Here is a 27436-nt window from a genome sequence, read left to right as displayed (position 1 = left end):
TCCCAACTAAGATATAATTAATTTTTATTGGAGGCAATACAAGCCTATTGGGTTTATTACATTTTTTTATGATTTTTTGCAGACTTAAGTTATAGAGATCCAAATTACAGAAAGATCCCTTATCCGGAAAAACCCAGGTCCCGAGGATTCTGGATAACAGGTCCCATACCTGTATTATGTAGGTGGTTCTATTCTGAGACAATTTGCACGCAGATTTTTTTTTTTTTCATTTTTTTTTTAGGTTTTTTTTATATATTTAGCTTTTTTGTTCACCAGCTCTCCAGTTTGGTTTTTCTTAGCTTTCTGGTTGCTAGGGTCCAGTTACCTTCCAGCAATCCAGCAATGGCTGGAAAAAGGCAGAAGAAGAAGGCAAATTATTTTAATGAATATATGTCTTTAAAAGGTAACTGGAAGACTTCATATTGGTATAACAAATATATTCCCAAAATCATTAGACCAGGTCATTGACACTGGCAACATCTATAGAAGGATTAATCAGTAAATCCTCAGTTTAAAGAATATAATAAAGAATCCAATAATGTTACCAGGCTGGTAATTTTAAAGACTTTAAAAAAAGTCTTTAAAGTAGAAAGGAGAAAAAAAATACTGTACACTTTAGAGGAATAGTTAAGGGATAGTTCACCTTAAAATCAGCTTCTACTATTATGTAGGTGGTTATATTCTTAGACAATTTGCAATTAGCCTTAATTTTTAATATTTTTTTAAGTTTTTTTTTTAATTTAGCTTTTCCGTAAAACAGCTCTCCAGTTAGGAATTTCCTCAGCTATAGGTTACCAGGGTCCAATTTACCCTGTAAAGTGGCAGAAGAAGGAGGCAAATCATTTTAAAACTATTTAAAATCAAGAGCAATAGAAAAGTATTAAGAATAGGCCATTCTATAACATACAAAATGTTAACTTAAAGGTGAAAAAAACCTTTAAAGTGGGTGGCAATCACAATAATAATTGACAATGAAAAAAATATTTTGTTCTAAATAAAAGAAAATTAAATTTTAAGCAACTTCACAATATACTGTACAATAATTGGTGTCAATGTTATTTATAAATATAACAATCAAAGTTGTACTGGGGTGTCTGGGACCCATGCTGGCTGCCACCTCAGGGGCCCCCCACCCCAGTCGCAAACTCCTCTGAGCCACCACCCTACACTCTGTGCACTGTGTACCTGTTATTTTCTCCTTGCATCACGATTGGGGGTAGGGAGGGAGGGACCACAGGTCAACAGGGTCCACCAGGTTTTTTTCCATTAGCTGCTCATATCATTATTTTGTATCTAAAGTCAGATCTTCTCCAGCCAAGACTCTGGTTCCCATAATACCTTGCATGTTCTGTGACTAACAGAAGCATGAACGGCATTGTGGAACTGGACTCTTGGATGAAGGAAAGCTGATTTTTGCTGTACTGTTTCTTTAGTCAGACAAGCAGAGAAGGGAATAGCTAAGGGCTAAGGGCAGATACTGCTTTCAGCTGCAATTACATTTACAAAAGCCTTTAAAGGAGAATAAAAGGTAAACAAGTAAGATTTATCAGATAGTTATATGTAAATACAGCCATAAGCACTCACAGAAATACTGCACTCAATCAAAAGAAGCACAGGATCTCTTGTCTTCTTTTGTGTACACATTTCCTTCGGTATCAGACTATCAGATCTCAGAAAAATCATTCAGGGCAGGGGCACAAGTCTGCTTAGTTTGCTCCTCTCTCCCTCTCCCATCAGAATTTGCTCCCTCTCCCATCTTAGCTAATCTTAGCAGCTAGAGCTGCAGCATGGAGGCTACCAAGACCAAGCTAAAATGGCAGCTGCTATCTTAAAAAAACAGAGGGATCTTCTAGGGCCATTTACTCAGGTATGGTAAAGCTTTCTGCAGAATAAATATAGAGTTCTAGGTGGCACTAATGTGGCCAGTAATATGCCAAAATGCCTTTCCTTCTCCATAAAAGTCACAGAAAAATGTTATTGCTTTTCATCCTTTGCTTGGACATCCCCTTTAAAAGGGCAGAATATGTCATAATATAACGCAATATACTAAAATTTCCATAACAAATTACACTTAGGGGCACATTTACTTATCCTCGAATCCGAATCCCGAATGGGAAAAAAACGGATTGGAAACGAAAATTTTGCGTTTTTTTTTCGTTGCCGTCGCGATTGTTTCGTATTTGTTGTGACTTTTTCGTTGCTGTCACGGCTTTATCGTATTTTGCGTGACTATTTTGTCGCCGTCGCGATTTTTTTGTATTTCGCTATAGTAAACGGCAGAAAAACCAATCCGAATTTTTCACGATGTCGACGAGAAAGTCGCGGAAAATATACGATAAAGTCGTAATGGCGACTAAAAAGTTGCGCAAAATACGAAACAATCGCGACGGCGACGAAAAAATCGCAAAAATACCGATCATTACGAAAAAAATGCATTCGGACGCTTTCGTACATTCGTGGATTAGTAAACGTGCCCCTTAGTATAGGGTAATATTTATTAGGGGCTCACATAACATTGCAACTAATTAGACCAATAATATTTTTTACATATAAATAAACATGCAGAAGTTACTTTATTGCTTATCCTGGGAGAGGTAAATATGAAAATGATCTACAAACAGTATCTCAATATTTGATTTATTTTCCACTAGAGGCACTGCTGGAATTTATGGCCATGAAAGATATTTACTCTGCCTGGGGCATAGCAAGCAAAATGCACCACAGCTCATGTCTAAATACAAATAAGTGTAGTGTGTAAAAAATCTAATAAGTGAAGCAAACTGGCTTTAATGGGGTGAGGCTGCATTCATTTATGTTTGCACCAAAAACCTCACTGTGTGACAAGCAGTCTCTTGTGACAGAAGCAATACATTTGCAGTCAAGGACAATAAGGAGCAGATGCATTAATTATCTGGTTTGCATTTTGCAGCATTTCATGGCATAAACAAAAAAATCACAGTTGCTTTTTTTGTGATTTTTTCAAAATGTTATGTTTCAACTTTAGCTATTTGCATCTGTGCAATCATTGGTCCTTAGATAGGTTGACCATTTCCTGCACATTGTAATATAGTGTTATGCAGGACGTGGGTGCTCATTGAGCCTGGTACCCCAACTAGACTCAGAAGCCTGTGCCCTAGAGGAAGCCAATCCATCTAATGATTCTAAGTCGGGGATCAGGGACCCCATGAGTAAGGTGAAGTCATATGCAGTTTAGACCTCTGTCATAGCACACTCTAGGAGTGTGACTTAGCTCAGGGTTATTTAGCAAGAGCAGCTGTGTGCTCCCACAAAGGAGAATTTAGTGGGTTTAGTACACCCAAGGCTCTGTTGCCTTATTGTAGGGACCACAGTTCAGACATAGGATTCAGACTGCCCCCCCCCCCTCCCCAACACAGGATCTGTGCCGAAGTGAAGGATCAGCAGAGGATAATTCTAAGGTGAATATCTCTTCCACTGCACATTTTTTGTAAACTATTTGTATGCCAAAGTTTATTCTGGGCCTCCAGCTCAAATACAACAGGGCACAAGGTACCCAATCAGAGAGCAATGGGTTAAGTGCTTACAAGTGCCATACAATGCCAGACATCTTGTCCACCAATTACTGTAATATGGGACCAAAATAAGGGTACTGTTTATGTTGCACACCCCAATTGTACATAAATATAACTGCCCAATAGATACAATAGGTCTTACCGAGTGAGGCAGATAATGACTTGTGGATCGTATATGTAACCCACTTTAGTTGGCAGTGCTGCTACTAGTGCCCTTATGGCTTACTTCTGACGCTAACAGGAGTCCTGAGCCCCCGCTTACTATGGGGGTTAACAGGGATTTCTCCCTTAATGGTGTGCCTCCACCCAGGGATGATCTTGTGGAACTATAATCCACACCCTGGGAACTTAATAGGATACTATACCCCTCAATGGGATCCACTTACTCCTGGCTGATTTGCCCCACCCTGGGGTAATTCCTTACCAGCTTGTAGGTGATCCTCTGGATATGAAGGATATTCAGACACAATCGATTATGTAGTGAAACAAGTGAGCTGCTTTATTGTGAGCAGAACCTCTCCAGGAGTGGCATACATTTCATTCAGCGGGGCATATACTCCTTCACTTCTCATTGAGAACCTTTTCCTGTTGGGTAACCTACGGTACTCACGCCACATGCTCCCCTCTAGGTGATCCCCCCGGTACTCTCGCCAGGAGACACTCTCTCATAGAGTTTTCCCCGGTACTCACGCTAGGCAGACCCACCACAGGGACCCACCCCGGTACTCACGCCCAGGCACCCTCAGATCCAGACTCCTTAACTAGCGGTGACTTGATCCACCTACCTAGCCACTTTGTGACCTGCACTCCAGCAGATGTAATGCTGGGGGGTCTTAACCCCACTACCACTCCTGGAGGGGCAATATCTGCCCATTCTACCTTAGTCTTCCTACATGGTCACTTCCTACTGCCTATTAACTGTGCCAGGGGTGCACCTTTACTGGAGCAGTCCCTGGACTAAAATGTCTGACAGCACATGGCTTTATATAGTGCTATACACCACCCTGTGGCTATTACCTGAACTGCAGGGATACTCCCTGTTAACTATTGATAACCCAGTCATCCCAATGTCCCATTAACCAGCACCACCCTGTGGCCTGTCCTAGGGGTGTCTATCTTTAGGGGCCCATTTTTGGCAAACCCCTACATATATATCACCGGAATCTTAGGGTATTCCAGAAACAAAGATTGTAATGTCTCCTCACTAATTCAGCCCTGCTGTAGGGCCAAACTCTGGACACCATTAATCTTATTTTTAATCTTCCAGATCAAGTCACAGGTTAAAGGTGTGTATTGCTATCTGATAGTTGCCCCAACAACAACAAGCTTATAAATCTTTAAATCTATATAATTATAAATCTTTATATTTCTTCATATATCTGTACATCTATAACATCCAGAATCACAACAAAGTCTGCCAGGTATGATGAAAGTTACAGTTCAACAACAACTGAGAGTTCCTTGGGCTCACTGTGTTTGTTTACTCTTTCCTAAACTGGGTTCCTCAGGATTCCTGGGATGCCAGTCCTCTTACTTCAGCCTTGATATACATGATATGCATCTCTCTGAAAATCTGAGTCATAAGATGTAATGCTTCAATAACTTGCCTGAACTTCTCCGAGGAAGGAATTCATAATAAGTATAGCAGAATATTAATCTCCATGTAGGCTAAAACATCCACATAAATCAGCATATTTGTCTAAGTAGATAACAGGTGGATAACTGAGCTGCCAAACCACAGCAGAAAAGGTATTGATAATGGCAGTGATATATTGATGCCTGGATCTGTTCATTTAACGAATTCACTGTTAGGACTGGGAGTACTTGTTCTGTATAGTAAATATAACAGTTGATTTGAAAGATTTTATGGAAGAATAATTACTCTTCTTGTAATCATTTTAATAGTATGTGCTACTTGTACCTCCTCTAAACTACATTTTTGCACATTTTTGCTTCCTTTGAAATCTTTTATATGAAAAGTTCACCTGAGACCACTCTAATGGTACCCCGATAACCACTTGGAAATCTGTATTTACAGTACATAGCATCACAATTAAGCTGCATATATCGTACAGGTATCGGACCCCTTATCCGGAAACCCATTATCCAGAAAGCTCCGAATTATCTGTAATTCAGATTTTTAAAGGAGAAGGAAAATAAAGAATTAATCTCAAGATGCAGGCATACCTTCAGTTGTCTCAATAGTGCCCTTAAGTCTCCCCATATTTCACCTGTTCAGATGGTCAGAAGCCAAACAGGAAGAAAAAACGCTGAGCTGTGTAAAGAAAGTTCCCATAATGCCTCACTCCTGCACAGACACCCAGACCAAGTAAACATGCTCAGTTAGTTAAGTCTAACTAATTAGTCAGCTTCCTGCTGATTGGCTCAGATCCACATTCCTAATGAGGGGGAGTGAGTTCTTAGCATTCTTGAGGGAGGGGGGAGCAGAGAGCTGCGTGTCTTTGGCACATGAATTACAGACACAAGAAATCTTTTCACAGAGAAGTCAGTGCAGTGTTTCTATGAGTGCTTATGGCTGTATTTATATAGACATTTTTGATAAAGCTTACTTAGTTTTTACCTTTCCTTCTCCTTTAAAATTGATTTTCCTTTTTCTCTGTAAAAATAAAGCTGTACCTTGTATTTGATCCCAACTAAGATTCAATTAATCCTTATTGGATGCAAAACAATCCTATTGGATTTAATTAATGTTTTATTGTTTTTTCAGTAGACATAAGGTATGAAGATCCAAATTACGGAAAGACTCCTTATCCGGAATACCCTTAGTCCCGAGCATTCTGGATAACGGGTCCTAAACCTGTATATTCTCTGGGTTTAGAAATAGTATGGTTAACTTAATATGGCATTTAAACCTGTGCAGAGGGATGGAAAATACAAGTATCATTAAAGTGTTTCTAAAGTTTCGTTGGTCTAGTATAAGTTCTGCCATGAAGTGCAAGAGAAGAGGGATGGATTCATGTTGTACTAAAACAGCACAAGGTGCAAAGGTGAGGAGCTCAGTATGCCTCTAGCTAGGTGAATAGAAGGATCTTGGAGACAGAGAAAGCCAATACAATACTGACTTGAACACTTCGCTTGTCACAGCATGATTTTGTACCTTAAAGGAGAAGGAAAGGCAAAGCCACTTGGGGGTGCCAAAATGTTAAGCACCCCCAAGTGACTTAAATCGCCTACCTTTTACCCCGGGCTGGTGCCCCTGTTAGGAGAAAACAGCACCAGCCCAGGGTACCTGCAGCGCTTCCTCCTTCCTACTCGCGCTGCTGCCGAATGTCCCGGACAATCTCATGTGCAGTAGAGTGAAAAGCCAACTTCTCTGTTAAAGTTGCACTATTCACTCTACTGTGCATGCGCGCGGTGAGACAGGAAGGAGGAAGCGCTGCAGCTACCGCAGGCTGGTGCTGTTCTCTCCTAACAGGGGCACCAGCCCGGGGTAAAAGGTAGGCGACTGAAGTCACTTGGGGGTGCCTAACATTTTGGCACCCCCAAGTGACTTTGCCTTTCCTTCTCCTTTAATATAAGGGGAACACCTAAAATAAATAACTTAAATGGAAATCTGTTTAATTGCCATATATATATATAAACATGGTAGATAAAAAAACTCACATCCATCAAGTTTAATCTTTGTTCTCTAAGTGTGCCTCTCTAAGATGATCAAGAGGAAGTGAAAAATCCCATCTAAAGCCTCTCTACTTTGCCTCAGAAGGGAAAAAATTTCTTACTGACCCAAAAAACCAACTGTGTACTAAGAGATAACTTCTGAAAATCACTTGAAAATCACTCAACCCTTTCTTGAAACTATCTACTCTATCTGACAGTACAACTACTCCTGAAAAGGAATTCCACAACTTCACAGACAAAACCCTTTTTGCATCTTAAGATGTAACCTACTAAAACCCAGATTCTTCTTACATAAATGGACACCCTTGCATTTACTAGAAGAACTTACTGGTAAATAAAGAATCATTGATTTTATTGCATGGTTTCCTTCTATATGTATAAGTAGTTATGTCAGGGAACTCATCTGCATGGTTCCGTTTCGCGCGCCTGCACGTCGCGGGATATCACACACGTGAGTCAAAGTGCGTGCACTTCTGCAACGCGCTGACGTCTGACGCCACAAGGTTCTGCACATGCGTGGTGTGTATTTAAGGACGCCAAATGCCTCCTCCTGTGCTAAGTTGTCTGCAGCCTTGCCTGTGAAACTAAGCCTGCCTGATTGTTGATTATCCGTTGCTGACCCTTTTGCCTGCCTGACCCTCTTTCGCTCTACGCTTCCCGGATTGACCTCTTCTTCTGCTTCACGACTATGACGACTGCTGTCTGCCCAAGACCTCTGCCTGTCCCCGACTACGAGTCTGCCTTACGTTTACAGCCTCCCTGCCATTTCTCCTAACCCTCTCCTGTTACCATTCTCAGGAGTTCGGGTAGTGGATGCTGTAGGGGAGAGTCACTTCTCCATAAGATATTCTCCGTTACGGGTTTGTGACAAGTTATCATGCCTCCCCTTACCTATCGCTTCTCGAGTGCAAACAATCCCAACTAAGCTAGCCTTTCCTCATAAATAAGGATTTTCTCTTTTTCAAGTCATTGTATGCACTGGAGACAAAAACTGTATACTGAATATTTTAGATCAGTGCTGTCCAACTTCTGTTGTACCGAGGGCCGGAATTTTTCCGACCTACGTGGTGGAGGGCCGATAATGGAAGCCAGTTTTGACCACTCCCCTTTTTGAAACCGCACCCACTTGAAACCACACCCATGTTATCACATGACCATACCCATATTAATGGTTGTAGTACAGCAAAAACCTGCCATACTCTGCCTGCCCTACCCTGCCTTTGTGTGCCATACTCTGCCTTCCCTACCCTGCCTGTGTGTGCCATACTCTGCCTTCCCTGCCCTGCCTGTGTGTGCCATACTCTGCCTTCCCTACCCTGCCTGTGTGTGCCATACTCTGCCTTCCCTACCCTGCCTGTGTGTGCCATACTCTGCCTTCCCTACCCTGCCTGTGTGTGCCATACTCTGCCTTCCCTACCCTGCCTGTGTGTGCCATACTCTGGCTTCCCTACCCTGCCTGCGTGTGCCATACTTTCACTGTGTTTGCCATTCTTGGCTGGTTTGTGCCATACTTGACCTGTGTGTGCCATACTCTGCCTTCCCTACCCTGCCTGTCTGTACACACTACAAAAAGAACATATACTGAGGTGGTACTTCAATTAAAAAGTTTTTTAATATATAGTTATTGTGCAGACTGTAGGAGCAGTGCCAGCATTGTGTCACTGTAGGCTGCCTGTGTGTGCCATACACACAGGCATCATAGGGCAAGCAGAGTATGGCACACACAGGCAGCCTACAGTGACACAATGCTGGCACTGCTCCTACAGTCTGCACAATAACTATATATTAAAAAACTTTTTAATTGAAGTACCACCTCAGTATATGTTCTTTTTGTAGTGTGTAGGGATTATATGTGGGTTTCTACTGCTCCTGAGGTGTGAACAGGGGAACAATATGGGTGATTACAGCCTGAGCCTGAGGTGTGAACACTGCAGGGGGTGAACAATGCAAAGATTAAAAGGTGTGAACAGTACAGGGGATTACATATTTAAACAATACAGGGGGATTACAGCCTGAATCTGAGGTGAGAACCATGCAGGGGGGGCAGTTAATCACAGTACTGATACCATTTACAGTAAAGCTTACACAAGAGTAAGCCATCAAAGCAGCCAGACAGGTGGGGGGCCACACAGAGGGGGCCCGCGGGCCGCCAGTTGGACAGCACTGTTTTAGATAGGTCCTTACCAGTGCTTTGTAAAGGGGAATAATTACCCTCTTCTCCCATTAATCTATACCCTTTTAATATAGAACGGTATCTTGCTAGCCTTTAGTGTGGCAGGTAAGTATATTACAAGTGCTCTAGGTCCTTCTCCATGAAGCATTTGCCTATGTTAAATCCCAAATGCTTAACATTACAGTGGCAGAGTGGCAGTGCAAGTTTGCCTAGACCTCCATGCATTATGACTGAACTAAAATTTTCCTGCATGTGTTATTGGCAAACACAGATACAGTACTTTCATTGTTGCCATTAATGAACAAATTTAATAAAACTGGGCCCAATCCATGGTCCTGTGGCACCCTTCTGAGTACATTGACAACCTAACAGTCTACATCCTTTAGCCAAGTTCCTATCCATGCCAAGTTCCTATCGATGTTTAGAAAGTAAATGTTAAAGTTGCATTGTATCAAAAGCTTTGGCAAAATCCAAGTAGGTCACGTCTACTGCAACCCCACTATTTACTTCATTATAAAAAGTAATTTCATTTGTTTGACATGTTCTGTTCTTCGTAAAGCAATGCTGATTTCTATTACTTATTATGTCATTCCCCAAGGCATATTCTTTAAACACTTAACAAACCCTCAAATAACTTGCCTACAACAGATGTCAAACTTTCTGGCCTTTAACTGCCTAAGAATGTAATCCCTTGTAAAATATTAAAATGATATGTTCTGTCCCCCTTCTTTACCTCCATAGCTACCATACCAGATAAAAGGGAGTCTTAGCTAACACTGAGCTAAGTTCTTGAAGTACTCAAGGGTGTATTTGTTTCTTAATTTTGCTTAAACATACATAAACAAATACCATATCATGTATCAGTCACTGAAAACTTATGTACCTTACATACATTTAGAAAAAGAATCAGTTAGGCATATCTGCTTTTTTCCCCTGTAACCAAACTATCTCCGTCCCTTAATGAAGTCACATTCTTTTTAACCTACATAATATACTTAAAAAGCTGTTGGCAATAGACTTTGCACATAAAGCCATCACTGAGTATTTTTGCCTTTTTGATTGCTGGTTTACAATACTTGTAGTATTTAGAGGTCTTAAAAGAAGCATCTGATCCATTAGACTTTTAACTTCTTTGCATTTGAGTTAACCCAACCCAAATTTTAAATGACAATCATTTTTAGCAAAAAAACCTCATGTCCTCATCTATATGTTGAAGCAATAATTTTAAGGTACTATAGTTTGCTTTCCTAAAATGTCAAGTTTATGAATCAATGTAATCTGTTTGTTTTTTTACAGTAAACATAAAATTATATAACATTATGGTCCTTTTTACCCTGGTGGTTACATTTGTAATTTGCTTTCTCCCTCCTCCCTAAACCAACCTCTTAATCTACATAAACTTCTTTTGCCTTCCAAAGTAGCATGTGGCATGGGTAATATTTCTGAGATAATTGGCTGGAAAGTCTTGGCCTCAGGAGCGCTGCTGCCATGAGGCAAGTTGAGATTCTTGCTTAAAGCTCTCTGCACTAGCAATTTGGCCCCTCTTCATCCCCCTCTGATGCAGAAAAGTTGAGTGTGGGGGGACAAGGGGGCAGCATTGGAATGGCAGCCTTTGGTGGCACAGGGGGCAAGAATAGCCCCTGCCTTTTTTGTCTTGTTCTCCAAAGCCATTTTAATGACTTTGTCATTGTTACTAATGTGCACCACAACCTCTGGGTCTTCCCCAGCACCTTCTTATAATCTGTCCTAGCAACAGGTGAAAAACAGACAGTTTGCTATTAAGGGGCCCTAAAACAGACTATCCTATCCACTTTGTTTAATAATACTGTAACTAAACTAGTCTTTTCCTGCTGATACTCTCTCCACCAAGAGCTGGAACTTAGATTAGGCAGAAGAGGCAGGTGACTAGGGCACAACGGGGGGGGGGGGGGGGGGATGATGTGCTATGCATGTAACTCAGCTACTTGTCTACCCCTAGTTTGACTTTCTGTAATTCCCATATTCAGGCTGGCTGAGACTGCTTGTAAAACTGTCCCCCACTTGTAAAACTCAACCCAGATCCACACCTAAACTTACTGCACAAAAGCACACCCCTTAGTGCTTATTCTATAAGAATTTGCATCCTGGGTCAGGCTGTAGTGCAAAGACCTGTGGGGATTCAGACACGTGCAGGGCAGGGCACAGAGTGGGAAAAATATGGCAGACTGCTCCCATTATTTTGCACTTTGTACCCTACCCTGCCCTTTTATCTCTTTTACACCTTTTCCCTTTTTGCTCATCAACTGCGAAACCTTCAACACAGGCGTACCCCTATGAATTAATATTTCTACTTCTGCTTTATAAATAGGACACTTAATGATTATGAAATGCAATATTTTATACACAGTAGAGCCCTTGCTTTCATGTGGGTTCTGACTTATACAGTAAAAACTGCTCTAAAAGAAAAGCAGCCTGTCAGTCTTGCATACAAAAGTGTCCTACCTGCCAAACTATGGGAATCATGATTTAGGCAGCAAGATATCTTTTAGGTTATGAGGGAAAACATCAAAAGACACAGTCACCCTAAGCTGCAGCAAATCATGTTCAAAGGGCATTGATAAATAAATATGACTGGGCTGGTGAAAACACTTTCTCTTGATAGATGAGGGATGTGAGGTTGTACAATGAGCAATACCGTGTACAAAGTAAATACACAGCATGACAAAGTTAAGTCCATCTTTTTTGAGCTTGAGGCATTTAAAATCTTCCACAGCAGTAAACAATATCCGAATGGACAGGGAAGAAAACATCTAGAGCAAATGTATCTTTCCAGGGAGAAAGGAGACAGTAATTACGCTACCAGCTTATCAGTCCATTCCATATGTTGCCTCAGGGACTGAAAAAAATCTAAAACTTACTTTATAATGTATTGAATGGGAAGCTTGGAGCTACTAAAATGGCAAAAATAAATTTTCTGCTTAATATTTCTAAAAGCAGTATTATTTAGGTATATGAGCTTTTTGCCTGCTTTTAGCTTCATTCACTGGGCAAACTTACAGCGATCTATTTGCGCAATCTGACGTAACTGCACTTTTATTGAACTGTACCTTTTTTTGTTAAGACATCCCAGTAGGTAATATTACATTATTTGCAGCCACCAGTACAAGTGTACAATGAAAGACTTGATAGAGCAGGATGTTTTTGAGGGCCCCAGTAAAACATGCCATTCAATTCATGTATTTAGGGGGTAGAGACACAAACTGCATGATAGTCCTGGGTCATTCCATATTTGATCTTACAGCTAGCTGGTAATTGTATATATGTGACATATTTTATGTTTTATTTTTGTTGTTAAGTCGTATGATGATGCATATATTATGGCCACGCCGAAGCACAGCCAACTTGATAGTATAGACAGAGTGGGAAAGTAAAAGGGAAATACAGTATGAGTATGTGAAGTGATTGCAATACCAGTGGCTTAGAGGCAGGGCAGACAATATATGATTGACACTGCACTTTATAAATAAAAATATACATACATTGAGATCTTTATAACAGTTTGAGTTTTATGTTTCATTTCATTTGTTTCAATGCACAGCTTTTTATTTCTGGGTACTGCAGGGCCAGAAGGTGAATGCTCCCAAGGTAAGACTCCCAGCTTGTCATCCCCATTTATTGCACTTTTACATTTCCCTCCTGCTCCTTCCCTTGACCCTCCCCACACAATAAATTTCCCCCACTGTGCAGATACCCGCATTACAGAAGGTGAGGATGGTAGGCCGAAGAGTTATGTACCTAGCATTCCCTCTACCATTGTACCCTAGGCACATGGCTCTTGCCTACCCTGAGTTCTGGCAGTGTTTCTGAGTAACCAAAGGATAAATGTGTCAGTGTGGGATGGGATGGTGTAAACATCCTTGTGTGGTTAAAATTCTAATCCTATGAGCCTTGAGGCCAAATACTGCCAGAGAAAGCCATGAGTATGTATATCCCATGAGTATGTAGATCCCATGAGTATGTAGTCTATCTACCACTGACGTGTGAGAGGTTGTCATTTGAACTGGAAGCAAAACAGTACCCCATACCTAAAGATCTGCTTGTTTATCTCATCAGTCATACCTGCAGATCAGTATTACTCCATGTCTTTCTCTATTGAATAGGAACGCCAACAAATTTTTGCACATTGTATGTGTTGTTTTCTTTATGCTGTGATATATGTCTATACATACAAACCGGATTCCAAAAAAGTTGGGACACTAAACAAATTGTGAATAAAAACTGAACGCAATGATGTGGAGGTGCCAACTATATTTTATTCAGAATAGAACATAAATCACGGAAAAAAAAGTTTAAACTGAGAAAATGTACCATTTTAAGGGAAAAATATGTTGATTCAGAATTTCATGGTGTCAACAAATCCCAAAAAAGTTGGGACAAGGCCATTTTCACCACTGTGTGGCATCTCCCCTTCTTCTTACAACACTCAACAGACGTCTGGGGACCGAGGAGACCAGTTTCTCAAGTTTAGGAATAGGAATGCTCTCCCATTCTTGTCTAATACAGGCCTCTAACTGTTCAATCGTCTTGGGCCTTCTTTGTCGCACCTTCCTCTTTATGATGCGCCAAATGTTCTCTGTAGGTGAAAGATCTGGACTGCAGACTGGCCATTTCAGTACCCGGATCCTTCTCCTACGCAGCCATGATGTTGTGATTGATGCAGAATGTGGTCTGGCATTATCTTGTTGAAAAATGCAGGGTCTTCCCTGAAAGAGATGACGTCTGGATGGGAGCATATGTTGTTCTAGAACCTGAATATATTTTTCTGCATTGATGCTGCCTTTCCAGACATGCAAGCTGCCCATGCCACACACACTCATGCAACTCCATACCATCAGAGATGCAGGCTTCTGAACTGAGCGTTGATAACAACTTGGGTTGTCCTTGTCCTCTTTGGTCCGGATGACATGGCATCCCAGATTTCCAAAAAGAACTTCGAATCGTGACTCGTCTGACCACAGAACAGTCTTCCATTTTGCCACACTCCATTTTAAATGATCCCTGGCCCAGTGAAAACGCCTGAGCTTGTGGATCTTGCTTAGAAATGGCTTCTTCTTTGCACTGTAGAGTTTTAGCTGGCAACGGCGGATGGCACGGTGGATTGTGTTCACTGACAATGGTTTCTGGAAGTATTCCTGAGCCCATTCTGTGATTTCCTTTACAGTAGCATTCCTGTTTGTGGTGCAGTGTTGTTTAAGGGCCCGGAGATCACGGGCATCCAGTATGGTTTTACGGCCTTGACCCTTACGTACAGAGATTGTTCCAGATTCTCTGAATCTTCGGATCATGTTATGCACAGTTGATGATGATACATGCAAAATCTTTGCAATTTTTTGCTGGGTAACACCTTTCTGATATTGCTCCACTATCTTTCTGCACAACATTGTGGGAATTGGTGATCCTCTAGCCATCTTGGCTTCTGAGAGACACTGCAACTCTGAGAAGCTCTTTTTATACCCAATCATGTTGCCAATTGACCTAATTAGTGTTATTTGGTCTTCCAGCTCTTCGTTATGCTCAAATTTACTTTTTCCAGCCTCTAATTGCTACTTGTCCCAACTTTTTTGGGATTTGTTGACACCATGAAATTCTGAATCAACATATTTTTCCCTTAAAATGGTACATTTTCTCAGTTTAAACTTTTGTTCCGTGATTTATGTTCTATTCTGAATAAAATATTAGAAGTTGGCACCTCCACATCATTGCATTCAGTTTTTATTCACAATTTGTTTAGTGTCCCAACTTTTTTGGAATCCGGTTTGTAATTTTTTCTGGTACGTATACATTTTTTCAAATGTTATGCCTATTAAGTAGATTTGATAGTAATTGCTAGTGCTGCATGCAAAATGCAATTTTGGGCATAAGCCGCCATATTTCTTTTACCAACAATGGAGTGGGGTTTTTTTTCTATAATTCTGTCATCATTTTATCCACCTGGTACTTCAAGTCCAATGCATTAAAAAGTGTGCAACTGTGCTGAAAATCTTTGGTATACCAAAATTAAATCTGCGGGTGATTCCTTAGGTATAAGTGCTCTGCATGTTGTATATTAATGCAGATTGCTGAGGGAACCCTAGCGCCAAACGCGTTTGCACTTTATAAATGAGCCAGACACATTAGTGTTTTTCAATTTGGTTTTCTATGGGAGGTCATGTTCTCAGGGCATGAGGTTGACACCAAAATGTGTTGATATGGGGTAAAGTATGCGGTGGGACGCTGTTTTGTAATCTAGACAAATGTCTAGAATCAGGCCGAACATTGGTTTTGTTCAATAAACAATTTGTTTGTAAGACCTGCAGAGTGCCAAGCCAGTTTTTAGTAAGGTAAGGAGGAACACTTTTTAGCAATCCCCATTGTACCACACTAATCAAAGACATTTATTATTCACCTTTTTTTATGCAGTACTGGCATCCGCCATGTATGTTTAATCACTCCTCTCAATGCCTGCGCAGTGTTGCTTACAATCTAATTTCCCTGCCATAATCAAACAAACACAGTTACACCAGGGGCAGCTTCATCAAGAGCCAATTTACCTGCTAGCAATACTCAGAGGAAACTCATGCAAACACGGGTAATTGTGCCATAACTATAAACTGAAACTATAGGAGAACCTGCTAGTAAATGCTATGAACTGATGGTACTGAAATGTTAAACATTTGTACAAAATAATTCAGACTTTTAACTAGTATAAAGCAGTTGGGTTTTTTTTTCTTAAATATTCCCATTGTGATCATGTACTGTAATGTGCTGAACGCTTTGATTTCTTTAACTGCTTATCTCAAATTAATGATATTGAAACTAATGTTGTGAAACGAAATGATGCAAAGCTTTCCTTTCTGTATTTCCTATATGCTCCATTACCATTCCTTTCAATTACCTAGTAAGCCATATTCCCCCCTGTAGCAAGCAGATAATAAAGCTGGTGCTCCCTCAGAGAAGCATAGCTCAGAGAGTCAATGGATCATGCAATGACTCTAAGGCACCACAGATGACTGCTCTTGTCCTGAAAGCAGCTGTTTACTATGCGTGCACTCTAGTAAGAGACACAGTAGTTTCAGAAATAAGCAGGAATTGGAGATAAACCCGTTTTATAAGTCATCTGTATTTTTAAGGATTATCTGCACACTGAATATTGCAGAATTTGTAATGAAAGTTTCAAAATAGGGATATCAAAACCCCAACTTATGATCAAAATAGTAATTGCAGCAGCCAAAAGGGAAAGACATCAAAATAGTAAATATCCAAACAAACAAAAAGTAAGGGGCACAGAAATATTCTGTATGTTTACTACCTTTACTTAAAGGGTAACTATCACAGTATTAGGGCTCCTACGTATGGGCATTTTGTGTTCCGCCGTGGTGGATTTCCCCTGCATCCCACCACAGGGCAAAGCAGGACAAAATGCAGCCCATTCTTTCCTATGCAGCTGTACTCAATCAGGTGCATGCAAACGGTGGTGGATCACAGGGAGGATCAAGGGCCCTTAGACTTGTCAATCAATATCAGATTCCCACCTTCTGCATAAGGCTGATGCCACACGAGGCGAATGAATGGAATACGCTCGGGTGAAGGCACAAGTAGCCGATATACGCATGAAAACGCGAGACGTTGCATTCTATCGGCTACTTGTGCCTTCACCCGAGCGTATTCCATTCATTCGGGTGCAGGCACAAGTAGCAGGCGTAGGGCTGAATTTTCGGCAAGCGTTTTTCCGCTTGCCGAAAAAATCAGCCCTACGCCTCGTGTGGCATCAGCCTAAAGAGAGGGGGAAGAGAGATCAGTATGATGAAGCATATATTAAATTTTAATTTTTTTTATAGTTCCCCTTTAAATGTACAAGATTACAGCAGGGAATAAATGGGTGGGGCAAAAAAAAAACAAGCTGTTTCAAGTGGTCATGTGTTATAGGAGCCATATCTAAACAGTAATGCCCTTAGTAAGCCAATACATATATAATTAGTGATGAGCAAATCTGTACTGTTTCACTTTGAAGAAAAATCTGCAAAACGGTGAAAAATTTGTGAAATGCATTTTTTACACATGCAACACTTTTTACTTTCACAATTTTTTCTCACTCGAAATACACTAAAGTCAATGGGAGTTTCTCTTTTTTGTTGCAGAAATTGGCACAGCAAATCCATGCCTGGCGAAAAAAATTCGCTCATCACTGTATATAATGTAAAGTATTGATGCAACTACAGTTCAACAGCAGTAATAATGACACACCAACAACTGAACAATAAAATGCTGGAGATCAGAAAAGTAAAATCCAGCTAAATTTGTTTGATACTTAGCAGCAGAAAGATTCTTTATCCAGAAAATCCCAGGTCCACTTTTGACACCACTAATTACTTAGATAAACCATCCCATAATTTGCACATCAAAATAAGCTTATTCAAAATATATTTGCATCCATGGTTTGGCTGTGCTCTGCACCTTATGCTGTATTGGAAATCAGGCGCTAGGAGCAGAACACAGCCAGACTTAGATTGTAAGCTCTACGGGGCAGGGACCTCCTTCCTACTGTGTCTCATACCACATGGCACTTATATATATATTTATTGTATTTATTTATTATATTACTTGTCCTCCCTGTGTGTAATTTTGTATTCTGTAAGATTGTACAGCGATGCGTACCCTTGTGGCGCTTTATAAATAAAGTTATACATACATACATAAATACAATGGATGCAATAGCTTTTTGATCTTTACATACATCCAATCAATAACATGGCAGCAGATTTCCCCATTTCTTAAATATTAAAACAAACTACTATTTAATAATGTGTTTACCTGAATCTGAAGGGATTCAATCCAACATTATAGTAAACTCATTAAGTTCATGTTAATTTTAAAATCAGACCTGAAGCATCAACTTCTATGATATGTGAACCTCATTTTCTGTTTGATGATTTGCAACAACTCCTAAGCTTAGCTTCTCAACAGCTGCCCAAAGTCCACTGAGCATGTGCAGTGTCATTGACACTTCTAACAGAATTCAAGATGGTGACTTCCTCTGCACAGCTTTGAAGGCCTAGATCATTACTGTCATACAGAAACTATAGGTTTGTGCAGTAAGTTTTAGTAAATGGAATATAGAATTCTAGCCCATATTGTTTGTTAGAGTTTAGTTCTCCTTTAATTACAAAAAAGGATAATACAGTATGACTTTGTTATTGCCTATGTCTTTTGTTCTCTAAAAATTGTTTCTTTTTTTTTAACTAGTCTGTTCTGCCATCTTATTCTTAACATTGTTTTGCTTGCTCATCATCCAGCAAAAACACAAGGAAAAGAGGCTGTCAATTTGCTTCTGACTTTGAGTTCTAAACCACAAGATAAACTGCATTTTTTGATGGCAGGGATGAAAAAAATATTTCTGTCAGCATTTCCATTACAAGAGCTTGGGAGAATCTGCTGTTTCAATTATAATTTTCCTTTTAGGAGCAGAGATACAAAACTACAATTCATGAATCGTGATTATACCTTGCTGAGAAAGTCAGGCAGCTGTATAAATGTTTTAAATTGGTCTGAATTGCTAAGCGCCTTTCTCCAATACACCCTGCCATTTTCTCTTTGTGTTTCCCACAATTACCAGTTCTTATTTCATCTGGTCACACTACCACAGCTCAATCTAAAAGGAAATGAAAGCAGCAAATCAAAAAAGGGTTTAAACATGAATTTACTAATTGTTAGTAATTAATGCAGGCCTGACTACTTGGATTTTTGCTCTACGTAGATACAGCATGAGGCTCTTCTTTCCCTTATAAAAAAAACAGAATGCCTTCCAAAACCTTTTTTGCGACCCTAAAGCCCTTCAACAGGAATATTTTCTCTCGCTACAACAGAAAGTACATGACGCTTTTATATAGTAGTAAGAGCAAGATATGTTGTGACGGATGCTGAATATTATTTATCAATGTTCAGAATTTGCCTAGATATGTTATAAGACCAGAGCGAGAAACCTCAGCCTTTCATACTGCTCTAACTGTGTATTTTAATATTGGGTTTTTTTCTTAATATAAACTGTATAAACCTCACCTTTATATAGTGAATGAAGTACCCCTATTATAAAATATAAGGATATTATAAGTCACAGTGGAGTTCCATGACCCTATATTTATTATAATATTACAAGTTTCAGTGAGTCATGTGAAAGAAATGACATCACTAAGCCCAGATTATTACTGATGACATCATTAAGCACTGTTTATAAGAATATAATTTACAGGATATTAATGGTTCTTGTGTATTATATAAGGGTAATTTATTGCGAACAGCAAAAAATGCATCATGCAGTGATCTATAGTGGACCCTTTTTTAATGGCAATGTAAAAAAAAAAAAAAATTATCAGTTTCCAACATATTTAACTTCCGGAACCCCTAGAACTACCTGCAAGTCTGTGGGATTCTGGGATTTGTAGTTCATTAGTTAAAGATGCTCTTGGACAATGTACTGTATATACTGACATGTAAAAACTATAGTGCAGTCCATGGAACATTTTCTTACAAATGGCATCTCTGATACTAAAGTCCCATAGCTAGTGCCCTCTTTGCGAGGCACACAGTGCGTATATCCCCAGGCTAAGAAAAGCGGATCCGCTTGCCTAAGCTCCTCCATGTGCATGTATTAAAGGAGAAGGAAAGTAATTTTGGCATTTTACTGCAAATAGATTTGCCCATTAGTGCCACCTAGAACAATATTCTGCAGAAACCATTACCATACCTGAGTAAACAGCTTTAGAAGCTTTCTCCATTTGCTTAAGATAGCAGCTGCCATTTTAAGTAGCTTCCTGCCTGCAGTCTAGCCATATAGCTCAGATCACACATTCCTAAGGGAGAGGGGAGGGAGTTATTAGCATTCTCATGGGAGGAGAGAGAGGAGAGAGCTGCACAGACTCTGACCACGGGAATTAAAGGAGAAGGAAATGCTAATAAAGAGTTAATCTCAAGATGCAGGCATACCTTCAGTTCTCTCAATAGTGCCCCTAAGTCTCCCCATATTTCTCCCGTTCCGATGATCAGAAGCCTCATAGGAAAAAAAACCGCTGAGCTGTGTAAAGTAAGTTCCCATAATGCCTCGTTCCTGCACCAAGACCAAGACTGGTGTACATGCTTAGTGTGTAAGACTATGAGAAAGCTTCCTGCTGATTGGCTCAGATCCACATTCCTAAGTGAGGGGGAGGGAGTTCTTAGCATTCTTGAGGGAGGGGGGAGCGGGAGAGGGGAGAGAGCTGCGTGTCTCTGGCACAGGAAAACAAAGAGACAACAAATCCTGTTTCTTTTGATAGAGGACTCAGTGCAGTGTTTCTGTGAGTGCTTATGGTTGTATTTACATAGATCTTTCTGATAAAGCTTACTTAGTTTTTACCTTTCCTTCTCCTTTAAGGATGTTTCTGAGAGAGTAAGTCAGATAATGGAACATTATGTTTACAAAAAAAGAGACAAGAAATCCTATGTTTCCTACTTAGTTTTTACCTTTCCTTCTCCTTTAAAAACTATGGCAACTGCCTGAGTGCAGGCACACAGAGCGGATCAAAGGTCAGGCTGAAAAACACAAGAGCGGACGATTTCCAGGCCAACCTCCAATCCACTCCACTCTGTATGTCTGCACTCGGACAGTTGCCGTAGTTGCTGTAATACAGGCACATGGAGGAGCATAGGCAAGTGGATCCGCTTCTCTCTCAGCCAGGCCGAAAAATGCAGGGCTAAGTAAAGCAGATAGACATACCGTGTGCCCTTGCCCTTAAACCATTGCTGTTGAAACATTGTGTGTATTTTTTTTCACTCAACCACTGCAAGTCACCTTGGACAATCTTTACTTCTTCTAAAAGACCTGTGAAATCCTGGAAATAAGACATCAGCCTCACAGCTCCCAGTATCTCTTTCAGTAACTTAAATTATTCATGTTGCATAGAAAAGTAAGTAAAGGAAATATCATACTCAAAGTGATTCTGACATGCCCTGAAAATACCTTGAGATGCATTTTACTTTTTCTGCTAAAACCATTAGGTACCACTTGGCAAGGCTTATGTCATGCCAAAGAATATGCCAGCATCTACAGTATCTCTTGAAAACCAGAGCTGAGAAACACATGCATCAACTCACATTGTAGACTGTTTGAAATTCTGAAATATGGAAACCTACACCATTATGACCTGAAAACACATACTCTAATCAGTGTCAAGGTTAAAATGGCAGACAGCAGATCACACTTCTTATTTTCAGACACTAATCAGCTCAGCAAAAGTGAGTGGTTTTCGGTTAAAGTCTGAATCACTTTAATACAATCATACATCACACACTTATTTCTCTTTTTGGGGGGCTGAGAAAATATGTGCATAAAATAGCATGCATTGTGTAACTTTCCTTCTTGTTTTATCCAATTTACTTTAGTGTGACATGGTGAATGAAGATTGTGTGTGTTTTTCCCCAATCAGCACCGGATTTGAGTTTGTGGCAGCCCCATTTACCATGCCACCACCACTCCTTGGTGACTTATAATATCCTTTTATAATAATATTTTATGAAAGGGGGTACATTATTCACTACAGTATATAATCAAATAATCGCAAAGTTATTCACTGCATTTATTATTGATGACAACAGGGAAGTGACATGCAGCCAGTCATTTGACACTGTTACATGTTACTCCAATCAAAAACCCCTCACCTAAATCTCTCTGATGCATTTATTGCAATGCAAAAATATAACTGTTGTTTAAATGCGTGTCTCTATGGTACCCATCATAAGAAACATATAGCCAATGTATGTATGTATGTATGTATGTATAATTTTATTTATAAAGTGCTACTTATGTACGCAGCGCTGTACAGTAGAATACATTAATACAAACAGGGGGTTAATAAGATAAAATATAAATACAAAGTATAACAATAAATACAAGATACAGTTACAGTTGCAATAAGTTAAGAGTCAAAGACACAAGAGGATGGAGGTCCCTGCCCCGTAGAGCTTACAATCTATATGGGAGGGTAACTTACAGATACAAATAGGCAAATATAAGTGCTGTAGGTCACGGTGGGTGACACTACAATATAAGTGCCAATGAACTGAGTTCATACTCACGCAGAAAAACAATGCTTTTATATGTTTGTTTTGTATCTGTATTCTAAATTATTCATCAGGCTTTTAGTTTATTACAGCTATATTGGTTTTTCAGGTCCCACAATCCTTTTCCCTTGACAACAGGAAGAAAAAAAACCTATTATTCTATATTGCTAAAAACATTGTTCTTTCACAAATCATCCTTGTAAGCCATCATGTCTTATTTCTACCCATAAATCTTGCAAGTCTGGGGTTGCAACACCAAATAAGAAATGAAAAATACTTTCCACACTGTTGATTAGTAAACAACACTTGAGGTTAAATTGTAAAATACAGGAATCAAGCAAAAATACCCTGTAGATAGCATTTAGTGGTTCATTTTTCTGCTCAGCAGAATACATTCCATTTCATCATCCAGATAACAACAGAATTATTACTGACCACATCCCATTTGTCAGTCTGTCACACTAGTAAATATTACCAGCAGGTAGCATTTTAATGATCTTTGCTGTTTTGTATAAACAGTTATTCTTTGCTTTCTTCAATTTCACAAAATCACGAAATCAAAATCTACAGTCTGAAAATCTTTTTTTTTTTTTTGCACCATTTGAATGATATGATCCTGGGTGTGCGGATGATTCAGCGCGGGACAAGCCAGGTTCAGAGCCCTGCACAGTGTAAATAGCTATAGAAGTGGTGCTGTGCTATGATGTCAGGAACAAGCAAAGACCAAGTAAAAGTGAGAAAAGCAGGGATTGGTCCTTTGAAGCAGTTCCTCTATTGGCTCAGGCATAAGGCTCTCACTTAGCAAAGGAGGTGAGTGGAAGCAGCAAAACTAATATAGTATCACTCAAATGGCGCGGAAAAAACAAAAGATTTTTAGACAAAATAGAGCAACATAAAGGTAAAATAAAGCAACATATTTAGGAAAATGTTTTATTCTATATAAGAGTTTAAGTAGATTTCATAATCGTTCCCCTTTAATGGTAGTTGTGCTTTAACACTGTAGATTGGAGCAGCTGCCTAGACTGATCCTTGGTTACGGATCTCCCAATAAAACATTTAGATAGCAGGAGGACCAAAGGTTCGATACAAGGCATGGCACAGACAAAAAGACTCTTTGGCCTATTCACCACTCCACAGTAATAGCTAGTCAGTGACAGAATAAAGGGAAGTGGAGGTCACTATAGAAGTGAGAGATAGTTAGGCTTGTCAGCCCAAACCCCAAGACAAACTGTGGTCTCCGATGAATAAAAATACAGGTACAGTCTAATCAATGGGAGGGGAGCAAATATAAATGTTGAAAAAACTAAATGGTGATGGACGATGGCTGAGGGTTGCAAGTATAAGGGTTGAGAATTAGAGGAAATTGTGTACTTCTGTGTTATAATTTTGTTTTTCAATGTCTGTTGCAACTTCCCACCTATCGGCTCTAATTGGTTTGTCCAACCTTCAGCCCTGTGGATTGTTTAGGTTAGATAGTTCTCATTATCCGTTTTTCTATAGTAACTTTACTGCTATGTCTTGAATTAATGCAGTGCTCAAAATCTGTTTTCTAGGGTGATTGTACAAGCATTTTAGGATTAGGCAATGCTCATCCTTTTTTTCTAGAGTGATCTGAATGGTAAAGTGAGGCAAAATAAGACATATCCAGGGTAATGATCAGGGTAATGATAGAAATCTATTTTCAAATGTGATCATATTAGCATGTCCGGGGTTAATGCAGTGTTCATTATAGCAAAAAGTAGTGTCATTGGGAGTATGGCAAAACGTTGATGGCCTAGTCAATTTTGAGTGCCATATACACTTTGCCCTAGGCCTTGTATTTTGTTGAAACAGCCCGGTTCTACCTATAACAGAAAACCCAGTTTCAAATGATCAACACCCTCTTATTGGCATTCTAATTAGCTATGCAGTAGATATGAAAAAGAACATATATTTTAGGCATTTAGATACACAGAGGGAATATTTATTTTTAGATGTGCCTCGGGCATAGGACTGCCATATGTTACTACAGGTATAACTGCAATGTCCCTGAAACACAATAAATAAAAGTAAATTATTATTGCAAGGGTTTAGTTTGGTGACAGCAATATCCCTCTACCTCTTTTGATATTTTTGTCAGTTTTATTTTGGGAGATAATTATACCATAAATTGAACACAAATGACAACAGAAGGGCCTTAAAAGCTGGAAAAGATTTTACAAAGTACTTTATTGCAATGCTGGCTTTGCAGAAGAATCTAACTTTAAGTGCCTCTCATAATATACATCTTGCTGTTGATAGTCTGTGAAAGATAAATTGAGCACTTGCTTTTACTGCAGCCAGAAACAGATAACACAGCTATAGCTAAAGATTGCTCTTGAGTGGTAGCGCACATGTTGGGCCAAAATCTCAGCTCAATAGAACTGGTTGAAAATGGCTGAGCTCTGCAACTTAAAGGGAATTTTTAGTATCATAGAACAGAAACCAAAAACATACACATTTCCAAAACTGCTGATGACAGTTATTTAATGCAGCTTTGTGAGTTATTGTCTATAATCCTCATATAGGGCAAAGGTACATCATCACAATCAGTACATTTAGGCAAATTCACAAATGTAAACAATCAAAGTTAATCAGCACTTTATATATAACATTAAGCATATGTTGTTTCTGAACTTAATCTGACATACTAGCATGAGTGGACAGCCAATGAAAATGAACTTATAAATATACCTCTCAGAAGGATTAGGCCTCTTGATCCAACAGAATAATTAAGGAAAGTAATTGTTGCCATGTGATTAAAGGGTAAAAGAAAAATATACTCCTTTTCTGGATACTCCCAACAAAAAGGCATAAAGTTTTCTAGGCAACAATTAGGTACTTGAAGTATAAATAGTACTGATGGAAGAAGACTGTAACTTTGCAGATATGTAGAGGATAAGAACTATACAGTATGTGCCCCTTCTGCTCAGAATGCGGGCACAACCTTTGTTTCCTAGAATCTCAACTAATCCTTTTATTTTGACTGATAAACTTTATTATTAGGTTTCCAGTTCACTGAATTATGGTAGCTTTTAATTCTTTACCATTTTTGTAACCATAAAAAAAAAATCTGGCCCTGCTTGTGTCTTGAGGTCTGCTTGTGGCACCAAATCAAATATAAATATTGAAGAAGATTTAACTGTTTAGTACAGGTATTTTTTATTTTCAACCATTTTTTGCAGAGCTGGGCCAAGCCAGCCAGGTGTCCTGGGCAACCCTGACTAGGTATATGCACAGGGGCACTGCTGGTGCGGCAGCACCCCTGAAGTTATCAGAGGCGGCAAATTTGGAAAATTTGGCTCTGCTAGTGCAGAGAGTGTAATTGCGCTCTCTACACTAGCGATGCAGCCCCCCTGGACCCATTCTGCCGCTGTACAGGTAAGCGTACTTCAAAGCCGGTTCTTATTTTTTAATTCCCTGCCTAGGGCAAGTTTTGGCTGCATAAAAACCAAGTTCGTGGCCAAAGAGATCCTCCTGTAGGCTGACAGTCATCATGGTCTACCAAATACGCAATCATAGCCCTTATTTAGAACCCTATGAAGCGTTATCATGCTTGTGTTGCTCTCTAATTCTTTTTACATTGGAATGTGGGCTCACAGGTAGAAAACGTTGGGGAGCCCTGCTCTAAACCCTAAAACCAAACTTTGTCAGTGGTCTCTGTATCATTTTGTCACAGACAAGCCGTGACTATGAACTGGAAAAAGAACGGGGCTCAGACTTATTAAAAGGAAGGGCCTTGACTGGGTGAGGAAGGTCAGGCACTTGCAAGGGATAGAGATGGGGGAGGGCAGTATTGGGTTAACTGCTGGATGGCCGAAATAGGAAGTTAGCAGGCAGAAGGAGGAGACGAGGGAAAAGGAAGTTCCTACCTTTTCCGGTTGGAGCAGAGGACAAGCAACATCCTACCCTCCCGCAATGGTTTTTTGTGGTAAGTTTACAGGTGAGGGGGCATTGTAATTGGATACAGATGCCTTATTGTCACAGCTGCAGAGGAATGCCTGCCAGGGGTGGGGGCTTATGCCCCAGTTTTAGACACAAGTGTGCCAAGGTGGATATGGTTTCCTCGGACTGGGGTCCCAGGATGATGGTTTTATGGTTACCTGCTCCCACTTGCCCACCTGTTGCTCCTATGACAGGTGGCTGGCATGGCAGGTAGCCCAGTTGGTGGTGGTCTTCCGGTGGGCAAGCATTCCAGGTGGAGATATAATGCTGATACAATGTTGATTGTTATTGTAAAATCTTAACAGTAATTTGTTAATAAAGCTGTGGCCTGTTTTTATCCCAACCTGGTTGGGGTCTCACACACAAGGGTGTTTTTGTGTATTTGATGCACATTTAAGGTAGAGGTTGAGCACAACTAAATTAATTGATTCCATTATAGTCTGCCTTTTGTATATAGGTGCATTAAGATTTGCATTTTATTATAGCTGTGTTTTATTAGGCTTTTTCAAGAGCAACATGCATTTTTTTGCTCTTGATGTACTTACATAATTACATGAACTCATATAAATATACTGATGTGTTCAACATGCAACACACAAAGAGCCCTAAACCTGCATAAACATTAATTTACATACATCAGGACAAAGTAGGCAGAACACTCTCCTGGTATTTGTGCAGTCAGCCAATGTGCACCAAGTGAATTGCTAATTAGCTATACATTGTGGATTTTACATTTCTAGTTTGAAATAGGTGAGGTTGTAACCCTTCACTGGGGATTTTAAAGTAATTGCCTTGAATACAAGAAGATTATTGGTGAAAGGTATAGGTAGAAAGGAAGAGATTACTGTTTTTACTTAATTGGTTTTATAAGCTTAGTCATTGTAAAGAACACAGGAAAGATTATAAGAGACGTATATATACTCAGTCAGACTGATCTCTAAAATTGGTTTTCCTGTTGCACGTACATTTGTTCCTCTCTCAGGACACCCTGGGCACTACATTA

Source organism: Xenopus tropicalis, chromosome 6 (genome assembly GCF_000004195.4).
Source record: "Xenopus tropicalis strain Nigerian chromosome 6, UCB_Xtro_10.0, whole genome shotgun sequence".
Taxonomy (NCBI): domain Eukaryota; kingdom Metazoa; phylum Chordata; class Amphibia; order Anura; family Pipidae; genus Xenopus; species Xenopus tropicalis.
This window is presented reverse-complemented; position numbering follows the sequence as displayed.